Source organism: Pogona vitticeps, chromosome 1 (assembly GCF_051106095.1).
Source record: "Pogona vitticeps strain Pit_001003342236 chromosome 1, PviZW2.1, whole genome shotgun sequence".
Classification (NCBI taxonomy): domain Eukaryota; kingdom Metazoa; phylum Chordata; class Lepidosauria; order Squamata; family Agamidae; genus Pogona; species Pogona vitticeps.
Window position 1 is genome coordinate 125058569 of NC_135783.1, and position 21882 is coordinate 125080450.

Below are 21882 nucleotides of genomic sequence, written 5' to 3' on the forward strand. Positions count from 1 at the left end.
TTTCATCTGTTTTGTATCCTAGGGCTGCTGCAGTGGATGCTGCACCAATTCTAAAGGAATGCATGCCAAATTTCAAACCCTGCACTCCCACCTTGCCCAGTGCTAAGTCTGTCAATTTCCAAAACTGGTACTTTGTTAATGGCAAACTATCTCTATGTTGAAAGAAATATCCGTCTTCATGTCCCCTGACTTCCAAGTATGCATTCGTGGCTCTCACCAGGCAAATACTCTCTATATGGCAGCTCGCTAGTGTAAGCTGCACGTCCCTAACTAGCTGATCAGCCTTGGATCAGCGTATGTGAATCTGAACCATCCCGTCTACCATCCTAATGTCCTGCCATTGCAAAGCCACCTTAGGCTTGTCACCCTTTCCGGCAGCAACTACCTCACTAATCCTGAGGGCGCCAAAAAACGTCAACAACGATGCTGCTTTAAACAAAACAATTTTGTAGTCATCTCTACACAAAAGCTCCCTCTGCTTACAAATGCATTCTAGCAGCACAGGTGATATGGGAGCTCTAGTATCCTGTGCTCTACCCCTCTCCTTAGACCACCCTTCTACCATCTTCCTAATGCGGTAATCTGAAGAATAATCATGGTAGCCATTCACCCTGGCAAAAAAAGGCTAGTGCTGATAACCTGCCCTGCATGGTTCTTAGTGCCAAACCCTTCCTATTCAAATACACTATGAATTGTTGAAGGTGTTCTACTGGAGCCAGTCAAACCAGTTCCAAATTAACCATCTTCCTAAATTCCTGGAACTCTATATTCACAGCTGAATACCCCTTTCGTGTCTTTGGCGTCATGGCCAAGCCTGTTGCCCTTTCCGCATCTTTGCGCCAATTTGCCAGACCTCTGGGGGGCAGAATCTCCAGGAACCTGTTGGCTCCTGGATCTAGCTCCCTGAACCATTTGATCTGTTGGTGCAACAATGCATCAGCTAATCTGTTATCTATACCTGGGACATGTCGGGCCTGCACTAAAATGTTAAACTGCATGGCCCGTAATGTGAATGCCCTGACTAGCATCATGATTCGGCCCAAGTGCAACGTAAGGTTGTTTATAATGTAAACAACCACCTAATTGTTGCACCAAAACTGCACAACCGAGTTTGACCACTCTTCTACCCATAGCTACAGCGCGCCAACAATTGGGAAGAATTCCAAGAATGTTAAGTCCCTGGTGATACCAGTCTGATGCCAGTCTTCTGCCCAAGTGCCGGTACACCATCTTCCCCTGCAATAAATTCCAAACCCCAAAGGACCCTTCAGGTCCAAATGGACCTGAAAGTCCGCCTTAAGCCCTATTTCACTTTTCCAGAATGATATTCCGTTCAACTCTGCTAAAAACTGACTCCAAACCTGTAAATCCTCCCTCATACCTCACGTAACCCTAGTCCTATGCAAAGGATGATGCAGACCCTTCATTGCCTCACAGAGCCAATGCAAAAAAGGCGCACCCAGGCACCCCGACTTTTTCCTGAGTGGAAGGTTAGGGCTCTCACTGACAGTTTCTGATCTCACCTGATGACAGAGGATGCTGGATCCAGTCCTAATCTCCTCTGGAAAGCAGCACCATATAAGAGAATGCTGCAAAGTTGAGAGGCACATAACTCTGTTATGTTGGCAAGACACTCCGGAGTGTGGCATGAAGCAGCTGTCACAATCATGCTCAAATCTGCACCACTGCCTTTGGCAGTTCCCCATACAGTGTTGCCTAGCTTTACGATTGCCCCGCATTATGACAAATCCACTTTACGACGATCTTTTTGCGATCGCAATTGCAATCGCAAAACGATGGTCTAAATGGGGGAATTTCGCTTTGCGATGATTGATTTCCTGCTTCGGGAACCGATTCTTCGCAAAACAACGATTTCCCAACAGCTGATTGGCAGTTTCAAATGGCTCCCCACTGTGTTTAGGGACGGATTCCTCGCTATACAGGCAGCGAAAATGGCCGCCGTATGGAGGATCTTCGCTGGACGGTGAGTTTTAAGCCCATTGAAACACATTGAAAGGTTTTCAATGCGTTTCAATGGGCTTTATATTTTCACTTTACGATGTTTTTGCTTAACAGCGATTTTCCTGGAATGGATTATTGCCGTTAAGTGAGGCACCACTCTATTGTCCTCCCAACACACACTCTTTGTTGCCTCTCTCTGGTCTCCCAACTTCATGAACTTCATCCCATCCCACTTGACCTTAATGTGGGGTCCTGCCACAATGAGTCACAATTTGTTGTGAATAAGGTCCCACCATGCAGAGGAACTATGAGAGGTTCTCTTCTTGAAAACTTCAGGCACGATGGGAGGTACACGTGGTGACTGAATGGAGAGACATTTTATCCAAAGAGGACATGAGAGCATGAGACAGACAAGGGAACTGATGCCAGGTAAACATACTCAGAGTAACAAAGAGATAACAACACTGTGCCAGACTATGGACTTCACATAGTCATAGATTTTAAATGGTCATAACTTTTAACTGGGTGAGCTTTTTTCCTTTTAGAAATATGTTTGTGTGCTTGGAGTCTTAACTATGCTTTTCATTTTATATTTTCTTATTATAAGAACCTTGACATTCTTTCATGTATTTTTAAGAAACCTTTTAATGTGTTTGGAGTTACACTGCTTTTCACTTTTAAACGAATTATAATGGAAAGGCATTCTCTTTCATATGCCTTTTAAAACTGTCCTCTAAATAAGTTCATTTCTTTTGATTCAAATATGACTAAGGTTCTTAGGAATTTTGTATCTAAAAGTTTACACTTGCAATGCATGTTCTGACTTAAGTATTTGCCTAATACCTAAGATCTATCTTCATATATGTCTAAGTATTTGAACCTACATTTTTTAAATCAGAAATGTTAGACTGTCTTTGATTTTTTTTATTTCCTATTTTTAAGTCTGGAACCTAGAAACAATGAAAATAAATAAAATCTGCAGCAATAGACAAGTATTGAAGAATACTGGAATTTATTTGTGAAGGCTTTCACGGCCGGGATCTAATGGTTTTTGTGGGTTTTTCAGGCTCTTTGGCCGTGTTCTGAAGGTTGTTTTTCCTAACGTTTCACCAGTCTCTGTGGCCAGCATCTTCAGAGGACAGCACTCTGTGCTCTGGTGTAGTTGGCTTTGGGAGTGCTGTCCCCTGAAGATGCCGGCCACAGAGACAGGTGAAACGTTAGGAAAAACAACCTTCAGAACACCACCAAAGAGCCCGAAAAACCCACAACAACCAATACTGGAATTATTGGAACAATGAAAATACTTATAATGAGGTATCCCGATGAGTTTGGAAAAGCTTGTCAATGATTGTCTGGTTTAATTCTGGGATTAACCTTTTAATTCCAATCTTCGGTTCTTTGCCTGGGAGGTCTATAAATCTCTATCAGATTCCTCGGGGAGTCAGGCATCCTTATCAGGTTCTGGCAGAGATCACAGAAGTTCCCATGCCCTTGTTTCAGTCTGAGTGCTGATTCAGCTCTGGTGGGGAAGGAAGAGCTAGCCCTTGAGGGTTCCAGCAGTTAGCAGTTTATAGTCCATTTCCTTGCTACCTGTTGTGAGCTGACTGCTGCTGCCACTGCCTTGGCTCACTGCTTGCCCTTTGCTCCACTGCTGCTTCATGCTGCCATTGCTGTTGGTGAGGCAGAGCACCCATCCCACTCTGGGCATGGCTGGAAACCACTATCCCGTGGTCCTCCTGCTCAGCAGTCTTAATTCTGAATGTCCTTGCCAGCCAATGGAAAGCCAGCAAGGAATTCTTTACTGGCCAATCAGCAGCTGCAGAGTGTGTGTGGAGGAAATCCTCTGTTGCATCCTTCCCATGTTCCCCAGGGCGGAGTTGAAGCTGTGTGGGTGCCGCCATGTTGGCTCTGGCCCTTCCGAGACCTGTTGCCAACCTGGGACTGCTGCTCCATCAGTAACAAGGAGCCTGTTGGGTCTGGGTCACACTCATAACGTGTTTTTTTTTAAAAAAAATCAAAAGGAACTATCTTAGATATTTTTGAGAAACAGGAAAGTAAACTTTTAAAACTGCCACTATAGCAGTAACCAACTATATGCTTTTTTAAAAAAAAAACTTGCAGCTTTAACACTGATTACTTTTTGAAGTAACTTTTCAAGCTCTGCTGGGTTCTGAGTTAGTTGCCGAGAAATTGTGCATCTGCTTCATTATGTACCACATTCTCCACAGATAAAGTCTATATTTTTGGCATACCAATTGGGTCATGTGAATTTACAATAAAACACCTTAAGGCCAATTATTTTAGCTTCACACCTTGGAGGATTAGTGGTTTAAAAAGCAAATCAGACTCAGCTGAACTCAAAAAGAAGAAGCTCAGATCAGATTTCTTTTCTTTGAGGACACAATAGAAAAATGTATGTAAGTAACTGAGTGTAGTTTGGCTTTGTGATTGCACTAAACTTGGCTGGAAAGAGGTAATTAAAAAGTATTATGTTTCATGAGTAAGTAATAATGCAATTCTAAAGCCTTTGGGAAAATTTTGTTGGTTAGATTGGAAACCCCTCTCCAAAGTTGGAGACTTAGCTCCAGTCCTGACACCATGGGTACTCCCTTCTCTTCTTCTGTGTAAAAATCTGTGTTCCTTATCTCTTTGATGTGTGTGTGGGGGGGGGAGTAAGTGAGAGTATTGTGGGTATTGGTGGGTGGGTGGTGTAGATTTGCAGGACTGAGAAATCTTTCCAGCCTCTGACCATACTCTCAGCACAAGAGAACATTTAGATGAGCCTCAAAAGTGGCCTCCCTGGGCCCATCCAGATAGCTCAAACTGGTATGAGTTAGAATTTTTGTCTTCTCCCCCCATACATCAAGAATCACTCACTCCAAGCTTCAATATTATTTAAATTTTCCTTGTGTGTCTGTAAAGTCCCTTCTAGCTCTGCTGTTCTGAGGTGATGGTGATGATCATGACAATCTGGTTTATTCTGAGTTAAGTTTCCACACAACGCACATTTTCCCTTCTCTTGTCCACCCCATCCATTATCTCTTGATGTTGCCTGATTTCATGGTAGAAGTTTCAATTTTTGTGTGTATGAAGAAGGGTGTTGGGTTTCTTCCTAACATGGAGAAAAATCTCCAGAGTTTAAAGGAGAGACTAGAGCTGTTAGCTCTTTTTTTTTCTTGCCAGGTAAAAACACCATTCTGTCTATGTTGATCTTGTCAGACATGAAGCAGAAGGTGAGAGGAGTGGTGGTGGAGAGAACGCCATCATAACCCCCATTTAGATAGTCAGGGAGAGGAAGCCCTACTCCGTGTGGAGGAGAACATCCACACATGACATCACAGCTGATGTCAGGAGAGTTCTACCTGTACACACCTCCACATGAATCAGGATTTTCAGAAAGAAAGAAATGAATAGAAATAATAGATATGGAGTCATCTGGGCTCCCCAACCCTCCCCCCCCCCCCCACACACCAAGATGGGAAGTGTTTGGGGATTTTTATGTGTGTGCATGTGGGTCTGATCTCTGGGTGTCTGTGTGAATTTTGTTGTATGGGCATACTATGTATATATTTACAATGACAATAAATTTATTTGATTTGATAAAAAAATAGTTTTCACGCAAGGTAAAATATCCCTGAAATGGAAAGGATCTGGAAGAATTTTGTTTAAGACTGCACTAATGTCTTGTGGATTTCTGAAACTAATCAAAATCAATGGACAACTCAACTCCCTCTTAGATAGGAATAAATAGGGTGTGTCTATGAGCTCCATGAAAAGGTAAAGTAGCAAGAACAAGCATTATGTGAAGAAAAAGTAGCAAATACTACTCTTCTCTGTCGTCAGCCTTGCCAGCAAGACCCTGGTGCAGCTTTGCAAGTGTCAGAAATCCCAGATCTAGCAAAAAGCATGCACTGTAATTTATTATATTAAGAGTTTTTAAAACCCAACAATCCAAATGATGTTCCTTGCTGCTTCCCTAAATTACCAGATAAATCCTTGATGCATGAGGACACTCATTGAGGACTGCATCCCCATCCTTTTTTTTTTCAAATTGACAAGGCAGTTCTTCCTAGAGCAGTTAAGATTCCAGATACAGTAGTGACAATCTGATCCCTCCCTCCCCCTTACACATCTGTTTTTTTCCTTTGCACTTTGCAGACAGTTTTCTGTTATTCACACCAACCAGCTCAAGCATTCAGCATACAAAGTGGAGTCCCAGTGATTTAGAGCCATACGCTTAAGGTTTCACTTTGACAAGCTGTTCTGCTACTGCAGGAGATCTCGAGGGTTGCTGAAGTTTCTATTAAATGACTACAGAGAAACGATACTCTCACTTAGGGAGGACCTTCAGCAAATAACCAGTTCATTCCTACAGAGACTTATGGTCATTAAGTAGCAGGAGCAATTAACAAGAGTCTGAATTTGACTATTGGGCGCATTTATTGCCTTCTGTTTTTGCAGATTGTGTTATGTATAACTATTTTAATGTTTATTAGTAAGGATCCTGCATTTTTTTAATGTCTATCATATTAGAAAGTTACTTTTAAGAGTGATAAATATAACACACTGGCTGAAATCCTATTGCTTAGTGTAGTAAGTCACAACTAGAATAATAGGACCCAGAATATCTTCGTAGTTATGGATAACTTGTACTCAGTTACGGATTGCTTCTGAATCTTTTTATATGAATTCTTCTTAAAAGCAGAAGAATGAAAACTAGAAAGCTATGATCCAGTTTCCAAGCTCTTTCCTTGGGGTAGGCAACAGGAGGAAGAGAAGCTATATCAGACCAAATTCTCTACAAACACATTCTATGCATGTTTTTCAAAAGATGTTACCTTGTCGTTTGTAATAAAAAAGGGGAGGGCTCAGACGTAGCAAAGATTGTCACTGGAAAACAATGTCAAAATCATCCATACCATGTGAAAGAAAAACAGTGAAGAAAGAGGGGTGGAAATGAACTCATCTGAATTGTTATGTTGGAGGAGAGTCTCACAGATACCACAGACAGATGGAAAGCCATAAAAGTGGGTGTTCAATCAACTGAAGCCTAAACTTTCATTAGAGCAAAACTGAATAAACAGAGGCTATCCTACCATACACATAGAATGAAACTATAGAACTGAACAGAAAAATCAATATTGCTGGGGCAAGGGGGGCAGTAGGAAGAGAGGAAGATCTACCATGAGGTGCTGTTGGTCTGCAAGATCTGAGTAGAGCTGTCAATGATAGGACATTTTGGAGGTATTAACTGAGATAGTCCGTATATATCAGAAATGACTTAATGGCACATAATAACTTTGATTTTTATTTTCTTAATTACCAGACAGCTGCATAGTGACAAGTGAAATGATTGAAACAATGATAGGATACAGGAATCAAAGTTCTGCTAAGATTGAGTAATGTCATCCCCAGCCACAACACAAAAACCAGCAATTTCACAGTTTAAACAAATGACTTCTGAATATTTGTTCTCTAGTTTTTTAAAAAAATGTTTTAGAATAATAAAATAATGAAGTTGGAAAGGGCCTAAAAGGCCACCAAGTCCAATCCCCTGTTCAATGCAGGAATACAAATCAAAGGATATCTGTCAGGTGGTTATCTAAATTTCTCTTGAATCTCTCCAGTGTTGGAGAGCTCACCACCTCTCAAGGTAATTGGTTTCATTGCCACACTGCTCTGACAGTTAAGAAAATTTTCATGATACTCAACCGAAATCTGGCATCCTGTAACTTGAGCCCATTGTTGTGTGTCCCACACTCTGGGATGATTGAGAACAGATCCTGCCCCTCCTCTATATGACAGCCTTTCAAGTATTTGAAAAGTGTTATATCTCCCCTCTGTCTTCTTTTTTTAAGGCTAAATATACCCAGTTCTTTCAATCTTTCCTCATAAGACTTGGTTTCCAGTCCCCTGATCATTTTTGTTGCCCTTCTCTGAACTTGTTCCAATTTGTCAGCATCCTTCTTGGACTGTGGTGCCCAGTACTGGACACAATACTCGAGGCCTAACAAGTACCAAATAGAGGGAGGACTATATTTCTGTATTTTAAAGTATTTTTACAACCAGCTATAGAATCCCTTTGCCATCATCAATGTATGTTTGGCCAGGAAGAAGTTAAAAATTATCCTCCTGAGAGTCAACTAATTGGGCCCTGACTAACAGGACTGAAAGTTGAAATTGCCCAGACTGTGTGCTGATTCCCCTTTTGAATACAGGAGCCTCATCTCAGAAATCCTGAGTGATTGTTTACCAAAAGCACTCAAGGCTGGGACAAACACAACTCCTCTGTGCTTTCCTAATGCAGAAATACTTTGAATATGCCTTACAAAATGGCATGTTACCTTGTTTCCCCGAAGATAAGACCTAACCTGAAAATAAGCCCTAGTATAATTTTTCAGGATGCTCGAAATACAAACCCTACCCCAAAAATAAGCCCTAGTTAAGTGAAACCCTGCCCTCCACCGTTGTGCACCATTGTGCAACAACCAGAAGATGACATGACTGTAAAATAAACATCCCCTGAAAATATGCCCTAAATTTGTTTCAAAGTTACAATATTTTGTCTGGGTGACCCCCCGCCCCTCTTACTGACAGAAAGCAGCAATGACTTGAAACAACTATAAAGGCAAGTGAAAGGAGAAAGTTCCAAAGCTGGACTGCAGCTGAATGTTAAGAAGACAAAAATCATGATGACAGAAGAACTACACAACTTTAACGTTGACAGTAAAGAAACTGAAATAGAGATTTTATATACCTTGGTTGAAACTGTCGTGTAGCCATATTAAATGGCATCAATGAGACAGCATTAGGCACAGCCTCTATTCCTTTACACTGAAATATAATTGCACAGAGTGCATGCAGGAGTTTTCATATCCTTTTTGGTCTCTTCATTCTTGTCTGATTAAAAAAAAAGGCTTATATTCTGGCTCACTTTCAAAACCCCTTTCATCTCTTTCCATTAGGTGCTTATAATGAGCAAAATTCTGTTCTTCTTTTCAGTGCTTGACAACAGTGTTTGTTCAACTTTGTTATCACCACATTGGGTCAGAATAAAGACAGAATAAAGTCATATCAAAAATATTTCCATTAATTTAGGAGTTTAAGGGGTTCATTTGATTCCTCCTAGAGGTTGTATGTAATTTCTTGACTTTCACTCTCTTGCAAAATCTAACTAATTGGTTGTGTGATGGTAGACATTTTTTTAAAAAAAAAATCTAAAGGTCATTTTAAAAACGAATCACTGAGACCAATAGTTATTGGAATAAATAAATAAATAAATAAATAAATAAATAAATAAATAAATAAATAAATAAATAAATAAATAAATAAATAAATAAATAAATAAATAAATAGTTTGGTTGGTTGTTGTGGGGTTTTCGGGTTCTAGTTTGTTTCTTTTTTCTGAATGATACAGCTCTTTGTTCCTTGATTTGAAAGGTTTGTATATTGAATCCCTATATATTTCCCATATTCAAAAGAGGACCTGTACCACTCAGAAAGAAGAAAAGATCTAGGAAGGTTTTTCTTGGGTTGTGATTGGCTCCTATTCCAGCCTGTAGTACTGTGTATACCTTTACATGTTCTTTCTGTTTTGTATATTTTGCTACTAGGGTAACTGGTAACATTCATCAGTTGATAGTGGATCTGAATTAGTTTCACAGGTGGAAATTTATATATTCATGATATCTCTCTTTTTTTGTAGCCATCTTTGTATGTCTCTCTGAATGTGTCTGTGTACACACACACACACACACACACACACACACACACACACACACACACACACTTTAGATATGTGAAATATCCATTTTTTAAAACAAAATACTAATGTTTGTCTGTCTTCCTCCTTCATGATAGGGATTTCCCTTCCCAAAGTTGTTTGTGAGCATTGAAAACAATGACCCATTCCAAACTTGTCACATCCAAATCTAATGCTCCAGCTTATGCTTCTCTGAACTGTTTACAAGTTGGGACCTTCTTCTCTCTTTTTCCTAAGTTTTTTGTTGATCCTCTTCCACTGCCTGTAGCCTGCAGCCCACCCTGATACTGACTCTTGACTGACTTCATTCAAAAAATCGGGTGCTGTAGATACAGCTGTAGCACAAAAACAGTCAGTTATCTTTTCACCATTTGGAAATAGTGTTGCCTTAGGGTCGGGTGGGAAATTTTGAAAACCTAATGTGTGTGTTTGTGTGTGTGTATAAACAAATTCAAGTCCGAACCCCCACAAAAGGTACAAGGGACCCAAGAAAGAAGAAAAACAAGCATTAAAAAGAAATCAACCAGAAAGTGCTGGGTGGGTGGTTCTGATTTGTCTTTCAGGGTGAGGTTGAGGTGGGAAAGTGTTGGTTGACGCTCCAAAGTCAAGGACAGAAAAATGTCTGTTCCTAGAAGTCTTTCCTGATCAAAAGAGGCCATTTTGGCCCCAGGCCTCCAGCTATTATTTTTAATTATTTGGAACTTGGGGGTCTCTGGAGTTGCCTTGGATACTTCAAAAATTGCCCAGGAGACAGAATCTACAGGCTGTACTTTGCCCAACTCTGCCTTAGACAACTGCATTTGCTGTAGTTTGTTTAAAAACAAAGGTATACTGTTTAACATTAAACATAGCTGAGTCCTTGATAATAGTATTTCAGTAGGCACACAATTTATCTATCAAGGGTGTGACTGGGTGTGAAATCCTTCTTTTTCTTTTTATAATTAATCCACTGATGTCCAGAAGTCACTTTTTTCCCACTAGCAGCTGCAGAAACAGATTATCTTACCTACAAAAAAATTCAAGAGTCTTAAAAAGAAGGGAGAATTTCAAGAACAGCTCACTTTTTGCTCAACCTAGAGGACATATACCTAGAGCAAAACTGATATCCTAATTCTGGAAATTACACAAGGCAGATAAGTGTTCCCAAATTTTCATCCCAAATTTTCACACCAGCTATGTGGGGAGATTTGGTGACCTGTGGCAATATAACTACCTGTCTTGCAAGTGCAAACTTTAGTTCAGTGGTTCCCAACCTTGGGTCACCAGGTATTCTTGGACTAAAACTCCCAGAAGCCTTTAGTAGTTATATAGCTACTGCCTTTGCCACTACCTGTGCTAGCCAGGATTTCTGGGAGTTGTAGTCCAAGAGCATCTGGGTACCCAAAGTTGGGAATCACTGCTTTAGCTTAATCGGAACTTTGTGCATTTGACATCAAACTGCTTTTGCTATTGGGGTTCTTTTTTGATGTACGCAAAATGGGAGTAGATAAATAGGTACCACTGCAGTGGGAAGGTAACAGCATTCCGTGTCTAGTCGCGCTGGCCACGTGACCACGGAAGATTGTCATCAGACAAATGCTAGCTCTATGGGTTGGAAATGGAGATGAGCACCGCCCCCTAGAGCCAGACACGACTGGACAAATTGTCAAGGGGAAACTTTACCTTTTAGAAGGTGCCTTTTAAACAAAGCCCTCTGAATTCTGAATTTATTTTGTCAATATCCTCCCTTCACCAAAAAAGGGAGTAAACCTGATGTAGCTTCAATTTCCCCAACCCAGCTAGATCATCTATCATCCAGACTTCTTCAGGAAAATTATCTAAAGCTTCAGAAGCTAGAAATGGGGCTCAACATAATTTAGAAAACAGTTGTTAGAAGCCTATTGCTTACATGCACTAGTCAAATGGCACAAATCACTGTGTGCACTGCTGCTAATGAAGACATTGGTCCATGTATTTCTCATAATGGGCTAAGCCATGCAATGGATTATTTAATGAGAAATTTAAGCCTTGATTTCCAAACTAGTGGCAATTTGCCATTGTGATTTAAGTGATAAACTTGTTGAATCAAGAATGTGATTATATTATCAGTCATTACACTACTTTTAAAAGTAATTGCTGTACATGAGTAACATCAGTGTCTGAGGACAGAAGTGTGTCAAGGAACATTGTTGCCTGCACGGTATTACATCCAAGCTCTACTGTATTTTTATAGGTTTCTATTATAATGTAAATATCTGTCTGTTCCGCACAGTCACAACAATTGGATATCACCCTAGCTGTCATGGCTCTGGCCTATGGAATCATAAGATTTGTCATTTAGTGAAGTACTCAAAATTCTCTGCTAGAAAATTCTACTGCAGTCTTTTGAGTTACAGTGAAGAGGTCCAAGTCCACAGCCAAGCTACAGGATTCTGTAGGATGGCGCTACAGCAATTAAAGCCTTGCCATCCTGTTATAAGTCATGGGATATAGTTTCTCCACATTCTTGTCTGCTTCATTTTCCAGTTCTTACTTCAAGTCCCAATATACAAAATGAAATAATTATGAATGAATGAATGAATGAATGAATGAATGAATGAATGAATGAATGAATGAATGATGCTGCCTTCCAAAGGAATAACACATTTTAGGTTTAGGAACAGGAGCAAGGCATTACTTGATGAGACATGTGGGATATTTGAAACAGCTTGGAGGGCATCAGAAGAATTGAGAGACCCTATTAAAACTAATAATGAACACAAAACTCTTCAAAGCGTAGATGGTCTCAGCCCTATATTTCTGTCTTCAGATGGTTCCCAGAAATTAAAAAGAAACTAAGACAGCAAAGAACCTGTGAAAATGAACAGTCAGATAACACAAAGTGAAACACCTCATTTGGCAGCTGCTTTCCACCTCACTTCTTGGGATGATGGCACTAAAAATGGGTCTTGGAGAATGAGATGAATGTGCAAATAGCCTGGTATGGAGCTAAGTGCAGGGTTTCCTTTATCTGTCACTGTAGTCTGAAGTGATGAACATCCATGTGAATCATCTTGTGCAGATGAATGGGTGTCAAATGTTTCTGGTAAATATAGTAACTCATATGAGGTGACACTGAGTGATGTGAAAGCTGTTTCTGTGAATGGCTTATTCTTTATCCACAGAAATCAGATCTTGAGGTTGAAACCAAACCACCTCCAGGCATATTTGCTTGGAAAATAATATCAGCCAAATGACAACCACACAAACAAACAAACAAACAAAAACACCTCTCAATTAGTGCCCTAATTTGAGTTTTCCTAGGAACACCAGACCAAGCTTTGATTGAAACAAATTGAGGATATGTTGATTTGTCTGACAAGATGTGGACTTTTGAACATAGTGATGAAATAATCAAGTGGGGTGTCGAAAAAGCTGTCTGGATAACTTAGTAGTTTAACTATTTGGCTGTGGAGCCAGAGGCTTCAAAACTGATTCTCCACTGTGTATCTTGTATGTAGAGCCAGACGGTGTGGCCTTGGGCAAACTACACTCTACCAGGATGCCCCCAGAAGAAAGGAATGATAAACCCCTTCTGTCCTTTCTGTACCTAGAAAACCCTGGAAAAGGTTGCCATAAGTCAGAATCAACTTGACGGCACAGGATGACGATGACAACGATGATGATTAGAAAAAGCTGTGCTGAAAATATATACTGTATTTTAAAAAGTGAATTGTTGTTGTTTAGTTGTCAAGTCATGTCCGACTCTTCGTGACCCCATGGACCAGAGCATGCCAGGCCCTCCTGTCTTCCACCGCCTCCCAGAGTTGGGTCAAATTCATGTTGGTAGCTTGGGTGACAAAAAGATGAATACAGTTTACTAAAGTGAATACAGTTTACTAAAAATCACTGCAAAACAATCAGCAAGTTTCAACCAACTCTGGATTGAAGTAATCGTCTTGTGATATGTAAAATGTTCTCAGGACCAGTGGCTTGCGTTTGCAGAGCCAGTAACTTACTCAACCTTATTTTACTAGATCAAGTAATTTTCACTGCCTTTATTTTAAATTCAGTATAACCTGAAGCCTGAGCAAATGTTAGTCAAAATAATAATGATTATTACCATGGTGGCAGCTTGTCAGATTCTGATTTAAAGGAATGTGTTTTATAGGAGCTGTAAAAGCAACAGAAATTATTATAAATCTTTTTCATTAGGAATGAACACTTTAGTTAGCAAAAGTTAACTAAAAAGTAACTTGAGTTACTGCTCTGGCAAAAGTTAATTGTTTACATCTGAGAGAAATCAGAGAAATCAAGTTTGGATTCACGAAGGCTTTCATGGCCAGGATCTAGTGGCTGTTGTGGGTTTTGCGGGCTCTTTGGCCATGTTCTGAAGGTTGTCCTTTCTAACGTTTCGCCAGTCTCTGTGGCTGGCATCTTCAGAGGACAATAGTAGCACTCTGTGCTCTGGTGCAATTTGTTTGGGAGTTGAGTATTTATAGCTGTGGGATCAGCTTTTGTCCTTTTCAGGAGATGGGTGATTATGGTGATAACTCCCAAACAAATTGCACCAGAGCACAGAGTGCTACTCCTGTCTTCTGAAGATGCCAGCCACAGAGACTGGCGAAACGTTAGGAAGAATAACCTTCGGAACACGGTCAAAGAGCCTGCAAAACCCACAACAACCATGAAATCAACTTTGTTATTTTAGAGGTGTATTTTCTGCTGTTTGGGCCTTTTTAGGCTATTGTTCCTGTATTTCTGGAATGTAATTAAAACATTCTTTGTGATATATTTATTTTACTATTTATGCAACAATACAGTATTTTGGATTGAACTCTGACTGAAGCTTAAGTTTAGTTTTCATATATTTTTAAGCATTTGTGCCTACAGGTTTTTATAGCTGTAAGAATTTTGGATATTTTCAATATTTGAAGTATTTTTGTGCTTATGGAGCGGAGAAGCAATGCAGATAAATAAAACTTGAAGAATTAGACAAGCTGATGTTATGTGGAATTTTTGTAACAATGAAAAAAAAAAGACATATTTTGATCCCCAGATAAATATTGATATGATTGGAAATGGAATTTCCAGAATTTCATTCTGGAATTAACCCCTTTCCTGCCAGCTGTGATGAACACACACTTCTGGTTTTTGTTTGTTTGTTTGCTAGAGGTCTATAAAGTTATTTAGGGCTCTTAGGAAAGTTCATTGATCTGTTATTTTTGGCAAGCTAGTCAGGAGGAGCAGATAATTAGATAACAATCAGATATTTTTCCTGCTCTGGTTGACCCAGTAATGTTTTAACCTCTCTTTTTCTTGAAAACAAACACCATAAAAAGGAAACTGTGCACTATTTGAAAGGGGGTCTACTTATATAAATGGCTTGAAAGGGTATAAGCTAGTCAAGCTGGGTTCCGAACTCATTTAACCAGATGATGAAAATTCTGTAGAAAATTGAAGCTATGAACTTGCCACCTTAAGGGGAAGAAAGTTCAAAAAGAGGAACTTCTCATGACAGCAGCTACGGAAAAAGTTGCACCGTTGTCTACAAGGACACTTTTGTGTTTTTAAATGGTGGTACAGCGCAAGTTCATAGTCATAGAACATTATTGCAACAAAGTGCACAACGTTATATAAGCGGAGAGACCTTAAGAGATCACTTTGGTTCATATTCAGCAAGCCAAACACCTGATATGCATATTTTCTTCTTTCTAAAATAGAAAAGAAGGTTCCTGGTTAATCAATTTTTTTCAGAGAAATAAAATAACTGGGTACAAAGTGCTTTGGTCAACATTTATATAAATAACTCACTCAAGTGAAAGTGAACAATTGTTCTACATTGAACTACATTACAACTGGAATCCTAACAACTTTCAGGACTTTAAAGACATTTTATGTCTAACGAGAGGGAACATTTTATTCTCAACAAGTTTTTCTAGTGACATTTTCAAAATAACCTATTGCATTCAGGTTTTTTTTTACTTTAAATTTTTTAATTTATGGTGTTTAAAGTTTTGAAGGCGCTACCCATGAGCCTCAGCATAACACACGCTTTGTGTAGTGACAAAAAAAAGAGGAGCAGGTGTGGGGGGTTCTTGGTTCTATTTTTCTCCTTCTATTCCTTTTTGGATTAGAGTAACAACCAACACGTCCACATCTTTGCCAGGAGAACTCTGAGAGCTGAACAGATCCAGATCTTCACAGATCTGTGTGGAATGATGAGCTTGCACTAAAGCAAGAAAAGCTGCAGGACGGCACAAACAAATTCTTGATTTCTCTTCCTATTTTTCCCTATTTTAATTTAATTTTATTTTATTGTAATTGTTATTGAATGATCATATATATTCTTGTGTCTTATTGTTTTATTCAGTATTGGAAGCCGCCTAGAGTGGACTGGTAGTCCAGATAGGCGGGGTATAAATCAAATCAATCAATCAATCAATCAATCAATCAATCAATCAATCAATCAATAAACAAATAAACAAACAAACAAACAAACAAACAAAACTTCTGACCACAGGCAGGTCAGCTCCAGCACCAGAGGACATCCAGTCGACTTTTTAACAACAACAAATTTTATTCTACAGCCAAAGGCCCAATTACCTTTTAACAACCGAGCAGATTTGTGAGCAAGACATCCCCACTCTCAACTGGGGGTCGGGGGAGAGGACGGTTTTAAAATCCTAAGATGTGAAATTTTGAACATCTAGAGTGTTAAAATAATAGATGTCTCCATCTATTTTTGCTGAGCTGCCTCAGCTTCCTGTAGATTACCAAAGAGTATCAGCCAGAGATGGATCCCTGATCTCCTTATCCTTAATCTTCCTCTTCGTTTGAGGAGATGCAGCAAGGCAAAATCCTCATCATGTTATAGAAAAAGCCGCCTTAGCTATTTTCCCACTTAAAGGCTGCTGCTTTCTTATAGTGCACCCATCCTGTTTTTGCATGGCCAGCTAATGAACAGCCCTGTCCCCAAATGGAATTAAAGCTCTGACACTTAAACTTTAAGTGCTAATTGCCAAGTAATTAAACCTTTAATCACCAGGTGATTAAAATTTTAATCTCCAAGGGAGTGGAGATCAGCTATAGAATGATGAAGATTAATTGCCAACTTCTGGGGAAAAAATCCAAATGGCACTTCTTTCATATAAACCCTTCTTTGTGTGTTTGTGTGTGACATTTATATCATGCAACATGTAAAACATTGGTAAAAAGAACAGAAATAATAAAACGTAATAGTGAAAGGAAGTTTACTGCTAAGCAAAATCCTGTTGCCAAGCAAACCAGAGTTCTAAAATAAATTCTAAAACTTTTGCTTTATGTATAAGGATCACTCAGAGCTTGGAAATAACATGTTAAAATCAATCTATTAATGTTAAATTCATTACACTGATTAATTCAATGCTTGGAAAACAATGTTAATGCATTTATAGGCATTAAAATAGCTACTTGTACTTGCTATGTTTCTGTTTTCACATTCCTTTTCCCCAGAGAGAGGACACCCATACACCTCCCCAGGAAAGTTAGCTCTGTAACAAGGGATTCTTAACTTTGGCGCTTCAGATGTTTCTGAGCTATGACCCTCAGAAGCCCTAGTCAGTATGCACCAAAAACAGAGTATCTGGACCTATACAGCTGTAAGACTGGGCAAAACAGAGTTGAGCAGACTTCTCAAAGACTATCCTTCTAAAGCAAAATGTCTACATTCTTCTAAAGAAGTGCATTTCATCACCTTGGGACTGCAGAGCTGGAAGGACCCTATGGATCATCAAATCCAACCCTTGTCAAGGAAACACAGTGGGAAACCGAACTCCCAGTCTCTAGCTCCACAGCCAGATCCCAAACCATCTGAAGTTGGTCAAAGCAGTTACTGGCTCTGGGTAGTTAGTCTTTGAGAACGAGTGTCTCTTCCTCTGTGGGTGGAGAGACAAGATCTCTTAAGTCACTCATCCTTCCTCCAAACAAATACTTTTTGCACATATTAGAACTTCTGCTTGGAAATCTACCTGGAAAAAAATGCCAGACTGTGGAAGGCAGTTCCATGCCCAAAAAAAAAAAAAAAAAAAAAAAAAAGGAGAACACTTCTGAAGAAACTGAAAGAAAATATCTTACTAAGGGTCAAAGTTGAAGACCTACATGCCATTCTCTAAAAAACCCACAGTTTCCATTAAAAATAACAATTCAGTTAATGACTTTATAATGCTAAGTCAATGAATTTAATATTTTCTGGTGAACGGGAATACTGTGATAAAGAAAGCAGTTTGTTAGCTATAAGCAAGACTATTGTGGACACCAACTGATGTAATTTAATACATGCCAAGAAGCCATATTTATATACTGTGAGGAAACCAAGAAATTAGGGGAGTCTGGAACATGAAATCTGGAAAAGTTGAGGCTTCTTAGTGAGTACTTTGGAAACTGACCAAGAAAGACATGTTCTAATTGTCTAGTCTTGTGGATTTTTGGACTCCCTGCAGACACTGTCAAGACTGGGTAGATTGGAGTGTTCAGGTGTGATTTGGTTCCAGTCAAGTTCTATAGCTTTCACCAAAACTAACTCTTCCCTGGGCTCACCCACTCCAGGATAAGCAACAGTAGTGTGGCTGAGTGGCTATAGAGAAGGACTCTGACCAGGGAACCGTTACACATATGACTTGGGCCCTGGATATTTGAAGGACTGCCTCCTTCCATATGAGCCTACCCAGCAGTTAAGATCTAGCCAGGGGGCCCTTTTGAAACAGCCATCCCTCAAGGAGGTAAGAGGGATGTCCTGTAGACAAAGGGCCTTCTCGGCAGCTGCCCCCAAACTATGGAATGCCCTCCCAACTGAAATTCGTCTGGCGCCGACATTGATGACATTTTGGCACCAGGTCAAAACCTTCCTGTTCCAGAAGGCTTTTAATTGAAATAACATCAACTATGGGTCCTGATGGCAATTTTAATTGTATTTTAATCATTTTATTTTTTATTGTATCTTAATTGAATTTTAATTGTTGTAATCCACCCAGAGACCTCTGGGTAGAGTGTAGAGTAGGCGGCATATAAATAAATAAATAAATAAATAAATAAATAAATAAATAAATAAATAAATAAATAAATAAATAAATAAATAAATAAATAAATAAATAAATAAATAAATAAATAAATAAATAATATGCCCCAGGTCAGATGGCTCCCTCTCACATCTCCTTTTAAAATTCAGTTTTGTACAATAGCCACTCAAAGGTCAGTGACGTTGAAGAGTTTTGACACCATTTTTGTTTACTGTAATTTCTAATGGCCAAAATCCTGTTGCTTAGTGCATTAAATTTCACTACAGTAGACCAACTGAACAGAGATTTGGTGAGTCGGCTCCTCCATAATTTCTATTGATTAAAATGTACCTACTATGACTATGACTTAGTGAGTCATAATACACTATAGTTGGGTCGTGAAATAGTGTTGGCAGAGCAGACATGGTGGTACAGTCAACATCTATGTTTGTAACCCAGTCTTATTCTGTCCATCTTGTATGGCCTGTTGTGTGTCAGTAGTTGTTCACAGGTGGGAGGGCAAGCTTTCTGCAAATGAACACAAGCCTGCCACCCAAAGCCCATGAAAGGAAACTATCATTCTTCAGAATGGATTGTCAGTTGTACTTGCTGAAACAAAAGTACACATCTACAACGTACGAATAGTCCTCTAGTCCTGATGGCCAAGTGTTAAATGCTAGTACATATGTTGTCAAAGCAATGTGATCGTAGATGTGTAGGAGAGAAATACAAGTAGACTTACTGGTGTCTTCAGATCTGCAGAAATACAGAGAATATCTGATGAAGAAAGAGGGCGCCAAAGTGGGTGTGCTCAGTGGCCACTGAATTTGGACTGTTTGGGGTAGAGGAAGAAGGGACATGATCTACTACAACCCATCAGACAAACTTCAAAATATTTTCCCGTAAGATCAGATTCTCAAAATCATATTTCTGTCAGTTTTCTGCTATTGCATCCTATCTGTTTCATACCTCTTTCTCACCATATTAGTCTATCACTTTGAAGTTTCCCTGTTCACAGTTAGAATTAATAAGATATCAGTAGCCCGTTGTTAACCAGAGGACTTCAAAGAATTTGGAGTGGTTGGCTGTAATCAGAGGATGATTCAGCTATTACTCTAGGGAGAACAAAAATAAAAATAAGACAAACACCCCCATCACCCAATAAAAATATGAGTATACAAACAGCAAAGTGGCAATTTCCAGTTTTTGATGGTAAAACTATTGCCCTCACTATGACTCATCAGTGAGTCCCTAAAGGAAGAGGAACATAGCCAGCTACTTCACACTGTGACAAAGCATTGGTTGTTCTCGAGCAATATCGTCAACTCCAGTGGCTGTTCAGGGTTTCAGGCAGGATTCCCCCCCCCTCTGTTCTACCTGGAGACACTGGGGGTTGAACCTGGAACTGTGATCTCCAACTAAGCTACAGCCCCACCGCAGGAAAACACCCATAATTCCCTGGTAGTCTCCTATCCTTGAACTAACCAAACCCAACCCTGCTTAGTTTACAAAATCAGGTGAGATCACCCAGAAACATAGGGCATTGCTTTCCACTGGGCCTCATCAATGGACAACTCTGTGTTGCCAACTATGACGGGCAGCAGCTTTCCAAAGATTGAGGAAGCACTCTTGCACTGGATAGAGCAAATATCTGACATGCCCTGGTGATCACCAACAGAAGGCCTGCTTAGCTTCCGAAACCAGACAAGACTGGGCATGTTCAGGCTTGTATGCTGGAAACAGACACAGCCTTCCTTACAACTAGGTTGTAACATACGGGAAAAAAAACTCTTGGAAAGCATTGAACAATGTACACCCATTGGCATACCTACAGAGAAAAAGGGGGTTAAAAGGTAAAAAGGAAATAACTGAGTTACTCATTACTTCTTAAGGGCCAGGTTGCCATCATTGTTGCTCTGACTACTGAAAGAAGTAATTGGGTATTACCATGTGATTACCATGATGCATCATTGTTGCCAAAGGTCAGAGGAATGCAAGGATATACTCACTGGTTACCTTTAGTGGCCAGTTCTAATATTGATTTTTGGAAATATTTAAAAATGCAATGGAAAAAAACAAATATATATATATACTTTTTTGCCACTTGGGATTGGCAAAATGATGGCATAAAATGTGAAAAAATGCCTATGGAAATTACTTTAAATGCTCTTTCAAAGTTTTTTTGGAAAGTAACTATGTGTTACTTGTTACATCTGAATAACATGGTTTGATATCTAAAAGGTTAACTATAAGTTACATGATTCGCTACTTGAAAAGCAGCTAATTACAAATAGCTGTGTTATAAGTCGCTACTTTCAACTGTTGAACACGTTATGGATCAGCATAGCTGGACTCTCTCTAGGAGCAGAATTATTTGGGCTGTAGCGATGAGCATCCACACTTCCAAGTAAACATTGCACTGTTGTCACGGATGAGTGTGGATGGGGGGGGGGGAGTTTGCGGAAGCTCTGACAGCATGGATTGATTCACCAGCTCAGCTCCACTCCTCCTTTCAGATGATTATTTCAGGGAATGCCTGAAGGAAGCTACTCTTGCTGGGAATTCACTCCTTAAAAGGCAATGATAACACCTTAACAACACAGTTGTTGTAGGCTTGGAAATGGCACTTTTGGTGAACCCACACAATAACCACATCATAACATTTTGTAATAAAACATAGCGCACGGATTCCAAATTATCTTGTTCGACTGTAATGGGTGATACTTGTTCAATGAGCCACAAACAAAGAAGGATTTGACTAGCTAGAATGAACCATCTGCTGCAGACGAAAGGAGCTGCTCTTTCATAGATACCTGAGATCTGTAACATACTCTTGTGTGTGTTTATGGCAAGAGATTCTTCTCTGCAATGTGATAAATCTTTGCTAATCAAAGCAAATGTGCGGCGGAAATGTTCCTGAGGCCTGTGAAAGAAAGTTAAAGACCTGTTGATCATTCAGGCCCAGTGATTCTGGGAGTTGGGGCGGGACGGGGCGGGGCGGGGGGGGGGGGAATCCTAGGGAGATGGTAACAATGCAGCAGAAACAGCCGCCTCGAAGGCTAGCAATTATTATGTGGCATCAGCTTATTGGGTCGGAGTCCACCTTTTCAGAGGCAAGAGACATGCAGGCCATAGCTCCCTTTTCATCGGAAAGAGAACCCACAT